Consider the following 14,817-nt stretch of genomic DNA (forward strand, 5'->3'; position numbering starts at 1 on the left):
TGAGAAATTAAGTACCAGTTTGGATTAAACCAGTTGTTCATTTTGTCAAAAAAGCAAACGTCAAACTTGGAAGGGCTTTAAGTACCAAAAGGTTACCAAAAGTTTAATAAAGATAACACAATGAGCGTGTAAGACTGAAAGAAATATAAAACATGATTATAAAAGCTTTAAAGTATGTATAAAATTGTTTAGTGGAAGTGAATGTGGTCCATTTTTAAAGATTAACAGGAGAAATTATGCTTGCTTTAGTAGATACATTCGGAAGATGTGGGCCTTACTGGCTCATCATTTATTAACTATCCGTAGTTGCCCTTGAGAAGGTGGTTAACTGCCTTCCTGAACTCCTGCAATCCACCTACTGTGGCTTGACTCTCAATGCCCTTAAGGCAGTTCCATCCTTTTGACCCACTGACAGTGAAGAAATGGTGATTTATTTCCAAGTCAGGATGGTGAGTGTGTTAAAGTACAGATTTGAGATGGCCCAGGGAATCCCTTATGGACTCTGACCTGTAAGCCTCTCTCTCTTAGTTCATCCTGGAGATTTGTACTCTTTGGAAGTCTGGAATAAAAAACCTGTTGCAGATAGATTAGTTTAATTTTAGTCATCCCCTTTATTTACCAATAGCATCACTGTTACAACATAACACTGATACCTAGAAGCTAAACTAACAAGGTTCTAATAAACTTGGAGAGTAGGGTACCAGCTCTTTGAGTGTTCCAGCAGGCTACTCCAATGTACTGATGCAAAGTGGCTTCCTTTTATACAAAAATTTACAAAAACATTGCATGTTTTTAATTAGACAGATAACCGTGAAAGACAATAATTTGTAAGGAAGAAAAGTTAATTGACAGCTCCGTGTATGCTTGACTGGTCACTCCTACAGGACCTAAGCCATTCATCAGGTGGGAAAAACTAACCAGCTGAGTTAGGTGCTTGCTAGCGAGATAAACTCCTGTCATAGAAGTGCCAGTCTGAGCTAATTGGAGAGTTCATAAGGTAACCTTGCAAAGCTCATACGTCTGATACAATTATTTTACAAAATGGCTTCTTAGCAAGGAGGGCAAACGTTTGACCATAAAATGGCGACCTGACACATTGTGCCAGAATCTCTTCAATGTTAGGCCTAGAATAATTTCTAAGCTAGGAGCAGACTCCTGCTTTTTAAGCACTGAATTATTCTGTACCTGAGGCTGAGATGTTACCGTAAAGTTGCATTTAAACTGATTCATTAGTCTTCGAATTAAACATGCTTTCTTTTCAGGGTTGTGATTCAAAAAAAACACAAGATCTGATTAGTTAGAGTTGACAGTGGTGGGGGGTCTGTAGAGTGGTTTGCAAGAACAGCAACATTACCTTTTACAGAGTTTGTGTTTAATAACCAGTAATGGCTACTCAATATCATCCCAAAATGCAATTAAATTCAATCCATAGCAGGTAAGCACTAAGAGTTAATTTTCTACTGGCGTCAGCAGCCTCAGCACTGAAATGGTTTCTCTCTTTGTCCTTTTTTACTCTCAAGTCAGGGTCTTGTAACAGCGAAGATTTTTTTTGTGTCTGCCTCCGCTTGCAAGGGATAATAAGAATCCATTATAATTGACGGGATCTGACCGTTAATTACAAGGCTTTTGATAGCACAGAGTTTCGTTTCAGTGTCTGAATCAAACACTCTCATTAATTTCACGAGGGAAAAGCCGTGGATGTTATCACTTGGTGTCCTGTTTACACAGATTCGCTGATGTTAAGGCAAATGTTCTTAATTGCCTTAGAGCGTTCTGTTATCACTTGGTGAGCACAGATGTTTTTATCTTCTACATTCCTTGAGTTCCCCCTTTTTTCTGAGCCTACCTGTCTGTCTGTGATCTAGTGTGCAGCAAATGTGTTCTATAATTCAGCATTACATTTTAGTCTAAATGCTTAAAGACAGGTTTTAAGGCTATAGACTTTCTCAAGTGGCTTGGAGGGTGACTTATGGGTGGTGGTGTTCCTGTGTATCTGCTGCCCTTGTCCTTTGCGATGAAAGAGGTCTAAGTTTTGGAAGATAGTGACTGAGGATCTTTGTTAAATATTTGCACTGCTTCTTGTAGATAGCACGCAGTGTTGCTACTGGGCATCAGTGGTGGAAAGAGTGGATATTTGTGGAAATGGTGCCAATTGAATGAGCTGCTTCACTCTGGATGGTGTCAAGCTTCTTGTGTTGTCGGGGAGTATTCCAACACACTCCTGATTTGCGCTTTGTAGATGATGCGCAGGCTTTGGGAGTTGGAGGTAAGTTACTTGCAGTATTCCTTACCTATGACCTTCTCTTGTGGCTACCATGTTTGTGGTGAATCCAGTTGAGTTTCTGGTCAATGATATTGATATTGGGGGATTTAGTGATAGTAACACCATTGATGTCAAAGGATGGTGGTTAGGTTGTCTCTTATTGGAAATGGACATAGCCTGGCATTTGTGTGTATGAGTGTGACTTAACCACTTGGCAGGCCGAGCCTGGATATTGTCCAGATTTTGTGGCATTTGAACATTGATTGCTTCAGTATCTGAGGAACTGCAAATGGTGCTGAACATGCTGAAATAAATCAGCAAATATTCCCACCCCTGGCCTTAGGGAAAGTTATTGAAGCAGTTGAAGATCATTGGGCCTAGGACACTACTGAGGAACTCTTGCAAAGATATTCTGGAGATGAGATGACTGACCTCCAACAACCAGGATCATTTTCCTGTCTGCCAGGTATGACTCCAAACAGCAAAATTTACCACTGATACCTATTGATTCCAGTTTTGCGAGGGCTCCTTGATGCCACACTCTGCAATCTTGATGTTAAGGGATGTCGCTGTCCCCTCACCTCTGGAAATCAGCTTTTTTTTCTTCTCTCCTCCATGTTTGAACCAAGGTTACAGTGAGGTCAGGAGCTGAGTGACGGTGACAGAATGCAAACTGGACATCTCTAGATTATTGCTTGATAGCTCTGATAACATCTTCCATCACTTCACTAATGATTGAGTAGACTGGATTGGATTTGTTCTGCTTTTTATATACAGAACACACCTGGGCAATTTTCTTGTGTAGATGCTAATGTTGTAAATGTTTGTGTGGGGCAAATTCTGAACACTTTTTCAGAATTGCCAGAAGGTTGTCAGAGCTGATAGACTTTGCAGGATCCAGTGTCTCCAACTGTTTGTTATCACATGGACTGACTCAAATTGGCTGAAGACCAGTATCTGTAATGCTGGGGGACCACTGGAGGAGGCTGAGATGGACCATCAACTTTTGACCGAAGAGTTTTGTGAATGCTTCAGCCTTGTGCTAAACTAAGGGAACCACCCTGTAGCTACCAACCAACCCAACCACCCTGTAGCTCAACATTTCAATAATCCAAACGAAAGGAGTAGCCATGGGCACCCGCATGGGCCCCAGCTATGCCTGCCTCTTCGTAGGATATGTGGAACAATCCATCTTCCGCAACTACACTGGCCCCACCCCCCACCTTTTCCTCCGCTACATCGATGACTGTATCGGCGCCGCCTCGTGCTCCCACGAGGAGGTTGAACAGTTCATCCACTTCACCAACACCTTCCACCCCGACCTCAAATTCACCTGGACAGTCTCAGATTCCTCCCTCCCCTTCCTCGACCTTTCTATTTCCATCTCAGGCGACCAGATCAACACGGACATCTACTACAAACCGACCGACTCCCACAGCTAACTGGACTACACCTCCTCCCATCCTGCCCCCTGCAAAAACGCCATCCCATTCTCCCAATTCCTTCGACTCCGCCGCATCTGCTCCCAGGAGGACCAGTTCAAAATACGCACAACACAGACGGCCTCCTTCTTCAAGGACCGCAATTTCCCCCCCAACGTGGTCGACGATGCCCTCCACCGCATCTCTTCCACATCCCGCTCCTCCGCCCTTGAGCCCCGCCCCTCCAAACCCCACCAGGACAGAACCCCACTGGCCCTCACCTACCACCCCACCAATCTCCATGTACAGCGCATCATCCGCCGTCACTTCCGCCACCTCCAAACAGACCCCAGCACCAAGGATATATTTCCCTCCCCTCCCCTAGTGGGGTTCTAGGATGGAGGTGGAGGAGATGCACTGGAAGGCATCGTCAACCATGTGGGAGTGGCAATTGAAGAAGGAGGCCATGTGGGATGTTCGTTAGTGGAATTAGTGAACACCTTCCATCCCTACCTCAAGTTCATCTGGACCATCACACTACCCTCCCCTTTCTGGACCCCTCCATCTCCATTTCCAGTAACTGACTTAACACTGACATCTACGACAAACCCACCAACTCCCACAGCTACCTGGACCACACCTCCCACCCTGCTTCCTGTAAAACCGCTATCCCTTATTCCCAATTCCTCCACCTCTGCTGCATTTGCTCACAGGAGGACCAATTCCACCACACAACATCCCAGATGGCCCCCTTTTGAGACCGCAATTTCTCTTCCCATATGGTCGATGATGCCTTCTCCGCCCTTGAACCCCACCTCCCCCGCCCCAATTGCAACAAGGACAGACCCCCTGTGGTCCTCACCTTGCATCCAACCAACTTTCAGATACATTGCATCATCCTCCACCATTTCGGCCACACGGAAATATATTTTCTTTCCTGGCCCTATCTATGTTCCTGGGAGACAATTCTCTCCACAACAACTTGTTAGGTCCACTTCCCCCACCAACCCACCCACCCACCCTCCACTCCCAGCACCTTCCCCAGCCACCGCAAGAAGTGCAAAACCTGTGCCTACACCCCATCCCACTTTGTCCAAGGCCCCAAAGGATCCTTCCACATCTGGTAGATTTACCTGTACGTCCACACATGTTGTCTACTGTGTCCATTGCTCTCTGTGGTCTCCTCTACATTGGGGACACAGGACGCTAACTTATGGAATGTTTCAGAGAACATCTCTGGGACAAAAAACATTCCCACCACCTTGCGGCCGAACACTTTAACTCCTCTTCCCATTCCGCCAAGGATATGCAAGAATGCCTCCTCTTCCACCTTGGAGATCCTCCAACCACATGGGGTCAATGTGGATTTCACCAGTTTCCCCATTTCCCACCCTTTCCCTTGCCCCTCCTGCCCCCCAGATCCAACCTTCAATTATCTCTCAACCTCCTTGGACCACCCCTTCATTGCTGATGAAGAGCTCATGCTCAAAATGTCAACTCTCTTGCTCCTTGGATGTTACCTGACCGGCTGTGCTTTTCCAACAGCACACTCTCTTTTGCAGTCCTCACTTTCTCCTCCGTAAGAGCAGGAAGGTAGAGTTTAAGGAAATGACAGCCATGTTCGGCACACAATGTTTGCATCTTCAGTAGACGTTGCAAAGTAGCACCAGAGGTAGTGGACAATTGGTAGTCTAATCAAAATAAGAACAGAAAATGTTCTTGAGAAATTTGTCTACAATCAATAGCATTAAATCTCCTGGACCTGAGTGACCATCTGTATTCTGGGGTTTTAAAAAATTGCTGCATTGTTTCTATATAAACATGTTTATTAAATATGATTAGGCTCTCTGGCCCCTCTAGTCTGTTTGAGCATTCAATAAGCTTGTGGTTGATTTTATTGTAATCGCAAATCCATGTTCCTGTCTACCTAAATATTTATTTTAATCAACCTGGTCGGAGCTGGTACAAACGTTTCCAGACCCGATTGGATTTGAGCACAAGACATTCCGATCTAGAAGAGAGGAGACTACAACTGCAACATAAGAGCCAACCACCTATCTCTGGTAATCTTACGCCCCCTTAAGAATTTATCCATCTATGTTGTTTAAAAAAAATTAAGGACTCTGCCTCCATACTCCTTTCAAAAATCGTTTAGTCTTTTCTATATTTTAAATGGCTGGCCTTTTTTCTTGAAAAGCAGTTGTAGTCATACTGCATGGAAACAGACCCTTAATTCACCTTGTCCGCACTGACCAGATGTCCCAATCTGACCTTAACCTTTGCTATTCATCCAGGTGCCTTTTAAAGGTTGTCATTGTACCCAACCCCTCCATTTCCTCTGGCGGCTTATTCCATACGTGCACCAGGCTGTATGTGAAAATTACCTCTTCAGGCTTTCTTTAGATTGTGCCCTTCTCACCTTTAACTTCTGCCCTCTACTTTTGGTCTCACCACCTGAGGGAAAAAAATGACTAATCATCTTATCCATACCCCTCGTGATCTTATGAACCTCTAATGTCACCCCTCAGTCTCCAATGCTTCAGACGCTCCTTTATAACTCCAGTCTTTCAGTGCAGACAGTGCCTTTGTAAATCTTTTCTGCACTTCCTCAAATTTAACAGCATCCTTCCTATAGACCAGAATTGTATGCAGTATTCCAAAAGTTGCCCCACCAATGTCCTATAAAACTGCAACATGATGTCCCAACTGCTATACTCCGCACTGACCAATGAAGGCAAGCACGCCAAAGACCATCCTGTTTATCTGTGATGCCACTTTGAAGGAAGTATGCACTAGGTCTCTTTGGCATCACTCCCTAGGGCCCTACCCATTGACTTGTGCAAGTGCTGCCTAGGTTTGCTTTAAAAAGATGCAATGCCTCACATTTATCAAAATTAATCCATCTGCCATTCCTCAGTCCACTGGCCCATCTGACTGAGGTGCAGTGTCACCTGAGATAATCATCTTCACCTCCACTGTGCCATGCATTTTGGTGTCATCTGCAAACTTAGTAACCATACCTCCTCTGTTTGCATCCAATTCATTGAAATAAATGACAAAAAGCAGTAGGCACTGCACTAATCTTTGTGGCACACTGCTGGTCACGGGCATCCAGTCTGAAAAATAACCTTGCACCAACACTCTGGCTTGACTGCAGGAGATAATTTGTATCACCCTAACAAATACATAATGTCTCTGAACATATTATCTCATTTTTGAAGGTCTCCCACTTCCTAGCCATCCCTTTACCTGTGAGTAGTCTCCCCAATCAACTTTTCAATGTTCCGGCACGGTGGCACTGTGGTTAGCACTGCTGCCAGACAGCAGCAGAGACCCGGGTTCAATTCTCGCCTCAGGCAACTGTCTGTGTGGAGTTTGTGCATTCTCCCTGTGTCTGCGTGGGTTTCTTCCGGGTGCTCTGGTTTCCTCCCACAATCCAAAGATGTGCAGGTTAGGTGAATTGGCCATGCTAAGTTGCCCATAATGTTAGGTGAAGGGGTAAATGTAGGGGAATGGGTCTGGGTGGGTTGCTCTTCGGAGGGTCGGTGTGAACTTGTTGGGCTGAAGGGCCTGTTTCCACACTGTGAGTAATCTAAAAAAACCATCAAAACTGGGCTTACCCCAATTTAGAACTTTTTGATAAATTATATCCTTCTCCATAAGTATTTTAAAATGAATCAAATTATGATCACTTGCCCCAAAGTGCTCCCCCATTGAAACTTCGGTCATTTGCCCTAATACAGTCTCAGCAAGGTGATCATCCCTTTCTTATTTCTCTGTTACACCTATTTAAGTTCTTGATTTAAGTTTTCTCCATATCTGATCTGTCAAAATCCCTTGTGGTCTGATGTTTCAATTAATGTGCCTTTTACTCTTTGAAAAGCCAGTAGATATAAGCTCACCCTGTCCAACAGTTCCACATAAGACAACCTGCCCAGCCCAGTATTAGTGTCTTAAATCTTCTTTGAGTTATCTCCAATGCATTTACATTCTCTGTTTAAATAGAGATCAATACTGTACATAGTGCTGTATAACTGAAGTATAACCACCTTCCTGCATTCAGTTCTCTTCATGATAAATAATATTGTTTGATCTTTCTTAGTTATGCCTTGTATACTAGCATTTTGCAATTCATTCATGCATTTGGACATGTACCCAGATCCTTCTCCATTTCCAATCTCTGCAACTTCTGACTGTTTGGATTGAATGCTTTTTAATTCCTGCTGCTAAAATCATTTTCTCATTTTTCCAGAGTATACTTCATTTGCTACACCTTTGCCCACTCTCATTAAGTTAACATATTTATTGTTTTTTTTTAGAAGATTTGTAGCTCAGGTTGGTAAGTGTGTAAGTGTGAACTTGAAGGTTTGTTTTCAGACGTTTCATCACCATACTAGGTATCATAATCAGTGAGTTTCTGGTGAACCTATTTATATTTGTACGTAGGCTCTTTTGTCATTTTCACGACTTGCCTTCCTACCTATCTTTGTATCAATGGAAAATTTGTAAACCGTGTTTTTCATCCCTTCATTCCAGTCACTAGTATAGATTTAAGAGTTGAGGTCCTGGCACTGACCACTGTGGCATACCTCTTCTACATCTTACCAATTTGAAAAGACCTATAAAAGTTTTTGCTGCCTCCTGTTTGCTTGACAATCTTCCATCCATGTCTATATGCTCCCATCCACTCCATAAGCTTTTTCCATAATAACCTTGGTGGCACCTTTTATCAAGTGCCTTCTAGAAATCCAAGATTAGGACATGCAGTGGTCCTCCTTAATCCATAGCATGTGTTACCATCTCCACGAATTTCAGTAGATTGGTCAAGCATGATTTTTCTTTCACAATATGTTGATTTTTGCCTGACAGCCTGTGATATATCTAAGTTCCCTGCTGTCACTTAGAGTCATAGAGATGTACAGTATGGAAACAGACCCTTTGGTCCAACACGTTCATGCGGACCAGATATCCCAACCCAATCTAGTCCCATCTGCCAGCACCTGGCCCATATCCCTCCAAACCCTTCCTATTCGTATACCCATCCAAATGCCTTTAAATTCCACCAGCCTCCACCACATCCTCTGGCAGCTCATTCCATACCCATGCCACCCTCTGCATGAAAAAGTTGCCCCTTAGGTCTTTTTTATATCTTTCCCCTCTCGTCCTAATCCTAAGCCCTCTAGTTCTGGACTCCACAACCCCAGGGAAAAGACTTTGCCTATTTATCCTATCCATGCCCTTCATAATTTTGTAAACCTCTATAAGGTCACCCCTCAGCCTCCGACGCTCCAGGGAAAACAGCCCCAGCCTGTTCAGCCTCTCCCTGTAGCTCAGATCCTCCAACCCTGGCAACATCCTTGTTATGAACCTGCACTCCAAGGTCTCTTTGTTCAGCAACACTCCCTAGGACCTTACCATTAAGTGTATAAGTCCTACTAAGATTTGCTTTCCCAAAATGCAGCACCTCACATTTATCTGAATTAAACAGATGTTAAGCTAACTATTCTGCAGTTTTCTCTTTCGAGATTCTAAAATGGTCCTCTGCAAGGTAGTAAATTAATCCTGCTGTTCAAGAAAGGTAATGGATTTTAAAGAAAGGAATTGTAGCCCAGGTAGCCTGACAGTAGGGGGGAGAATGCTAGAATTGATCATTGTGTTAGGGTACTTAGCTGATTAGTCAGAATCTATCATTTTTACGAAAGATAAATAGGATTTGACAATTTTTTTTTTGAAATGGGGCAACTGGTACATGTCATATAGTTGGATTTTCTGATGCCATTCATTAAAGAGCTGCACACAACACCTTATAAGAGCTATTGAAAGGGATTGTGAAAGGAAAATTACAAGGTAAATCAAAATCAAAAATCAATCAAATTTTATTGTTATATAATGGGAAAACAGGTGGTCAGGAGCAGTGTGTTGGCACACTAAACTGGAAGTGGGGATGTTGTCAATGACTTTGGGGAAATGACAGACATGTTGGATGATGATCATAACTTTGCCTCAGCATTTACTGGGAGTCCCAAGGAAATGAATAATAGGAGGGCACTGAACAAAATTAGTGTAAGTAAACATTGGTAATGAGGAAATAAATGGAATTCAAGAGTGACAAAACCCCAGGAACTGACACCTTCCATTTAAAGGTGTTATAAAAGCACTTTATGGTGACGGCAACTACAATGTTTCAGAGATCCCTGTGTACAGGAGTTATCCCTCTGGATTAGAAAGTTGTACCTGTTACTCTGATATTTAAGGGGGAAAGAGGAAAACCAGGGAATTACAGTCCAGCTAGCCTAACATCTGTGACAGTGAAGTTGTTGGCATCTATAATCAAGAATGGGTAACTGATTTACCTTTCAGTTAATCAGAGACCCAGTACGGATTCATGGCAGGTAGATTGTGTCTGACAAACATCAATGATTTTTTGATTGAAGAGGTGACATAAGGTAGTGGACAGGCGAGTGTCTTTCCATATTGTTTATATGGACTTCTAGAAGGTCTTGATTAAACACTCTTATAAGAGACTATTGGACTTGTTGGGCCAAAGGGCCTGTTTCCATAGGTAGGGAATCTAATCTAATCTAGCTCAGGTGGAAGCCCGCAGAATTGAGAGCAAATTACTGACCTGGCTATGAAATTCATTAACTGGCAAGTATCAGAAAGAAGGGATAATGGGTAGGTACTCAGATTGGCAGGATGTGACTGGTGGTGACCCACAAGAATCTATTATGGCTTCAGTTGCATAGATCTTTCAAAATATTATGAGCAGGTGCAGAAAATAATCAAGGCGGCTAATGGAATGCTGATCTTTATATCTAGAGGACTGGATTACAAGGATGATTAAGTTATACTGTAGTTGTACAAACCCTGATTAAACTCCACTTGGAGTACTGAGAGCAGATCTGGGCTTTACCATACCTTGGGTAAGGTAAGGGTAAAGTCACCGTAGTCTCAGCAGGTCATAGGGCTGCTTGGGAGAGAAAGATAATTGGTGGCTTAACCTGAGGGTCATGTCAGGCGAGGGGAGAGGTTGAGAAGAATCTTTCATGGTCACCTCAGCTGCTGCAGGGATTGAACCCAGGTTGTTGACGTCACTCCACATTACAAACCAGCCCGCCAACCAACTGAGCTAAACCAACCACCCCTTAAGAAATGTATATTGACCTTGCAAGTACAATGTAGGTTTACAAGAATGCAACCTAGACTGCAGGGGTTATGTTAGGAGGAGAGATTATATTAATTAAGCCTGTTGTTTCTAGAATTTGAAAGAATAAGGGATGATCTGATTGAAGTCTTCAAGGTAGTAACAAAAAGGCAGGGTAGATAAAGCTAAACTATTTCCACTGGTTGGGGATTCTAGAGCTGGATGGGGCACACCATTCAGATGGAATGAAAAGCTGGTCTGCACACAATGGGTGATAGATATTTGGAACTTACTTCCACAGATGATGATGGATGCAAGAACGGTTGTCAATTTTAAAATCTGAGACATTTTAGATAACCTCTTGTTATCCATTAGCATTAAGGGGTATGGGCCAAAGATAGGTATGTGGAGTTAGGCTGCAGACTTGAGGCTGAACAGTCTATTGCTTTTCCTATGTTTGTACAAGGTTATTGGGAAGCTGCCATCACTTTCTAAGACAGCTCCACTTTAGACAGGTTTGGGATTAGCATTTAAGAGCAATATGTAGTAATCAATACTACAGTAATTTGTTTTCAGTTCATTGACCTTCGATCACTATACAGCTGTGATTTCCCAAACCTGAAATTTAATTTGGCGGTGCGGAACCTCTGAGCAACTGCATGGCCTGGAGGGTACGCTGATTTATAATTGAGATTGTTTAGGAGAAGCCTGAGGGTAAAATGAAGGCAATCATGAGATCTATCTGGGATTGAAGTGCGAAGTTAGAGGTGGGATTTTCTAAAGCTGCTGGAGAAAAGCTATTTGCAAATAGCTTATGTGTTTGCGATTAAAGAGTGCCCAAATCGCATGACTGGGACAAAGATGTTTATGCTTCGATACCATGGCAGCAACCTGTGTGCTAACGGTGGAAAGACTGAGACTGCAAAGTCCCAGAGATATGATGAGGATATCCAGTTGTAAGCAGTTGTGCTTTAAACGATCCGTGTTCAAAGATGTGGAGTTTGGGTGCCTTCCCAGCAACATCTGTATTTGAATGCTATTCCAGTGTGATTGACATTGCTGTGGTGATGGGCTAGGGGAAGGGAAAGGTACAGTGAAAGCTATTGCGATGTCAGTTACAGCTTTCCTAAAATAGTTTCACAGGTTAGTCTGCCAGGCTTTCTGGTGGGAATTGAGAGCAGCTATAAACCCAAAAGCCTCGCCAGAATATGAATGGGAACTTGTGCTTAGATTGAAAGCAACAAACCTGAGTTAAAATTTAGCTTGGCAAATCTTCCAGCTTATGCTAGAGGGAAAACTTCCAGTAATAGTCTCGATATAAGATGATCCTGCAGTAAATCATGTTTTGTTTGCTGGATGTGAGTATCACTGGCCTGGCCATCATTTATTGTCCATTTCTAATTCCGTAGAGAGTACTTAAGAATCAACTACTTGGCTGTGGATTTGGAGTCACACATAGGCTGGACCAGGTAAGAACAGTAGATTTGCTTTCTTAAAGGACATTACTGAGCCAGATAGGTTTTCACAATTCCCTGCGTTTATGTGGGTGCCATTAGGCTAGATTTCTATTTATAAATTGTATCAATTCAAATTTCTGCTGTTTGCATGGTGGGATAAGAGCTCATTCCCCTAGACTATTAAACTGGGATTACTAGTCCATTACCATTTATGTCATCGCCTCCCTTTCAAAGTGTTTTTTCAATAGTGGTTCTAGTTTGTTGTAGTAGAATTAAAACATGAGCTCTTCTCATTCCTTCCAGCTGCCAAAAGGAAGTTTTTTTTAAAAAAAGAAAGAAGTTCTGAGGTCTCTAGGGGACTCTAGCACAAGCAGAGATCAAGGATTAGGTAATGGACAGAAATTTAAGGGCAGAAATAAATAGATTTTCCAGGTGCAGAATTTAACTATATGGAGTGCAGTCAGGAATAGCACTTGGACCTGGCTGTTGAGAATTGATGTCATCAATTTAGAGAGGACAAAATCTAACAAAGTTTGCTAATGATACAAAGCTAGATGGGAAGATGAACACTTGAGGCAGCAAAGACATAATAGACCAGTTAAGATTTGTTGAATAGTTGTATTATGAGGGCAAAGTGAATTCTGAATTTTGGGAAGGGCAGAATTTTTATTTTTAAAGAAATACACCTCTCAATATTTGGAGCTCAAGGACACCCAAATCCTCAATCAAAATTTGGCTGTCACAGGGAATTGGTATTCAAATGCTGCCTTTGATTTGGGTTTTCCAACTAGGAGCATCAGCATCTGCATTTTTGCTTAATCTGGAATTGAAACTGAGTAAGTTTGCCTGCCCATTGGATCTTTTATTCTAGCTTGGCAGAGGTTAGAAAATAGTTGAGTAATTTGTCTGTGAAACCGTAACTCTACACTGATCAGAATGTCTCTGACCTTCTGAAAAAGTCTCCTTTATGAAGCTCTAGCTGCCAGCTTTATTTGAGAGACTGTATTTTTCCATTTGAGAATATAGACTGAAGTGGAAGTTGGATTGCAATAAATAGAAGACCAGGGAAGTTTTCCAACCTGAAAATCTATAGCTGCATATTTGAGTTGTGTAGCACAATATTTTTTGAAATGGTGAGAGGGACCATTCAAGCCTAAGTGGCAGTGAGAGTCTTTTGAGTTCAGGAGTTTCTGCCTGCCAGCAGCCCTCTGACCTAATGAGTGTTAAAAGATTATAGGTAAAAACAATGACTGCAGATGCTGGAAACCAGATTCTGGATTAGTGGTGCTGGAAGAGCACAGCAGTTCAGGCAGCATCCAAGGAGCAGTAAAATCGATGTTTCGGGCAAAAGCCCCTCAGGATGAAAGATTATGCCAGAGCAGCAAGAGAAGAACATCCAGAGCTTGTAGACAGAGAGCATCGTCTCTTTTGCTTGCTTTCTGTGTGGAAAAGACAAAAACCAAGAAAGCTTGAAAGCTAATATTAACTGTAAAAGACCCAGGTCCAGCTGATCAATCATGTAATCGAAGAATGAATGAAAATCACCCTACAGACAACTGCAGATGTGGATTGCTAAAATCATAAAGACTTAAAAAAAAACTTCACCTTTTTTATTTAGACCTTTTGGTTTTTGGAGTTCAGTTTACCCTGTCTGTGTGCCCAAATTAAATTTGTTCAATTGTTTCTGTTTTGATCATGAGGTAAAAACAATGACTGCAGATGCTGGAAACCAGATTCTGGATTAGTGGTGCTGGAAGAGCACAGCAATTCAGGCAGCATCCAAGGAGCTTAGAAATCGACGTTTCGGGCAAAAGCCCTTCCTCCTGATGAAGGGCTTTTGCCCGAAACGTCGATTTCGAAGCTCCTTGGATGCTGCCTGAACTGCTGTGCTCTTCCAGCGCCACTAATCCAGAATCTGTTTTGATCATGATCAAGTGTATTTGGAGTTTTCAAATGGGTCGAGTTCAAGTTGTGCAGTACTTAAAATCTTTTGTTTTTACCAAAGTTGTCTGTTACAATAGTTATTTCTTGTTCACTGATAAAGCCTGAGTTAGCTGAGCAAATTGCTCATTTTTAGTTCGTTGGGATTTTTTATATTTATACATTTGTGAAGCATTGACGCTTCTTCTCACTTAAGTTATTGATGTACTGGAGTTGAGTCATAGTTGTACAGCACGGAAACAAACCCTTTGGTCCAACTCATCCATGTCGACCAGATATCCTAACCTGTTGGTAAGGGATGATATTCAGTCGCTTGCGTGGGGGGACCTAGAATCAGGGGATGTAGCGTCAGTATGGATAGAGCTGAGAAATACTAAGGGTAGAAAGACCTTCTTGGGAGTTATCTACAGGCCCCCAAACAGTAGTATGGATGTAGGGTGTAAGTTGAATCAGGAGCTGAAATTGGCCTGTCGTGAAGATGTTACTACAGTTGTTATGGGGGATTTCAACATGCAAGTAGACTGGGAGAATCAGGATGGTATTGAACCTCAAGAAAGAGACTTTGTGGAGTGCCTCCGAGATGTATTCTTA

The 14,817-nt window shown here is 42.5% G+C and overlaps 1 protein-coding gene across 1 annotated transcript in view; it reads left to right on the plus strand.

Annotated features, from left to right (window-relative positions):
• The window catches only part of LOC122554708 (bromodomain-containing protein 3-like), a 113,947-nt gene that overhangs the window by 8,299 nt on the left and 90,831 nt on the right, over nt 1–14,817 (plus strand). The window contains exon 2 of the mRNA XM_043700084.1: nt 12,238–12,297. The gene's annotated coding sequence lies outside the window, so the exon portion shown is untranslated. The remainder of the gene's footprint in view (nt 1–12,237; nt 12,298–14,817) is intronic.

The sequence above is a fragment of the Chiloscyllium plagiosum genome, chromosome 11, assembly GCF_004010195.1.
Source record: "Chiloscyllium plagiosum isolate BGI_BamShark_2017 chromosome 11, ASM401019v2, whole genome shotgun sequence".
In the NCBI taxonomy this organism is placed as follows: domain Eukaryota; kingdom Metazoa; phylum Chordata; class Chondrichthyes; order Orectolobiformes; family Hemiscylliidae; genus Chiloscyllium; species Chiloscyllium plagiosum.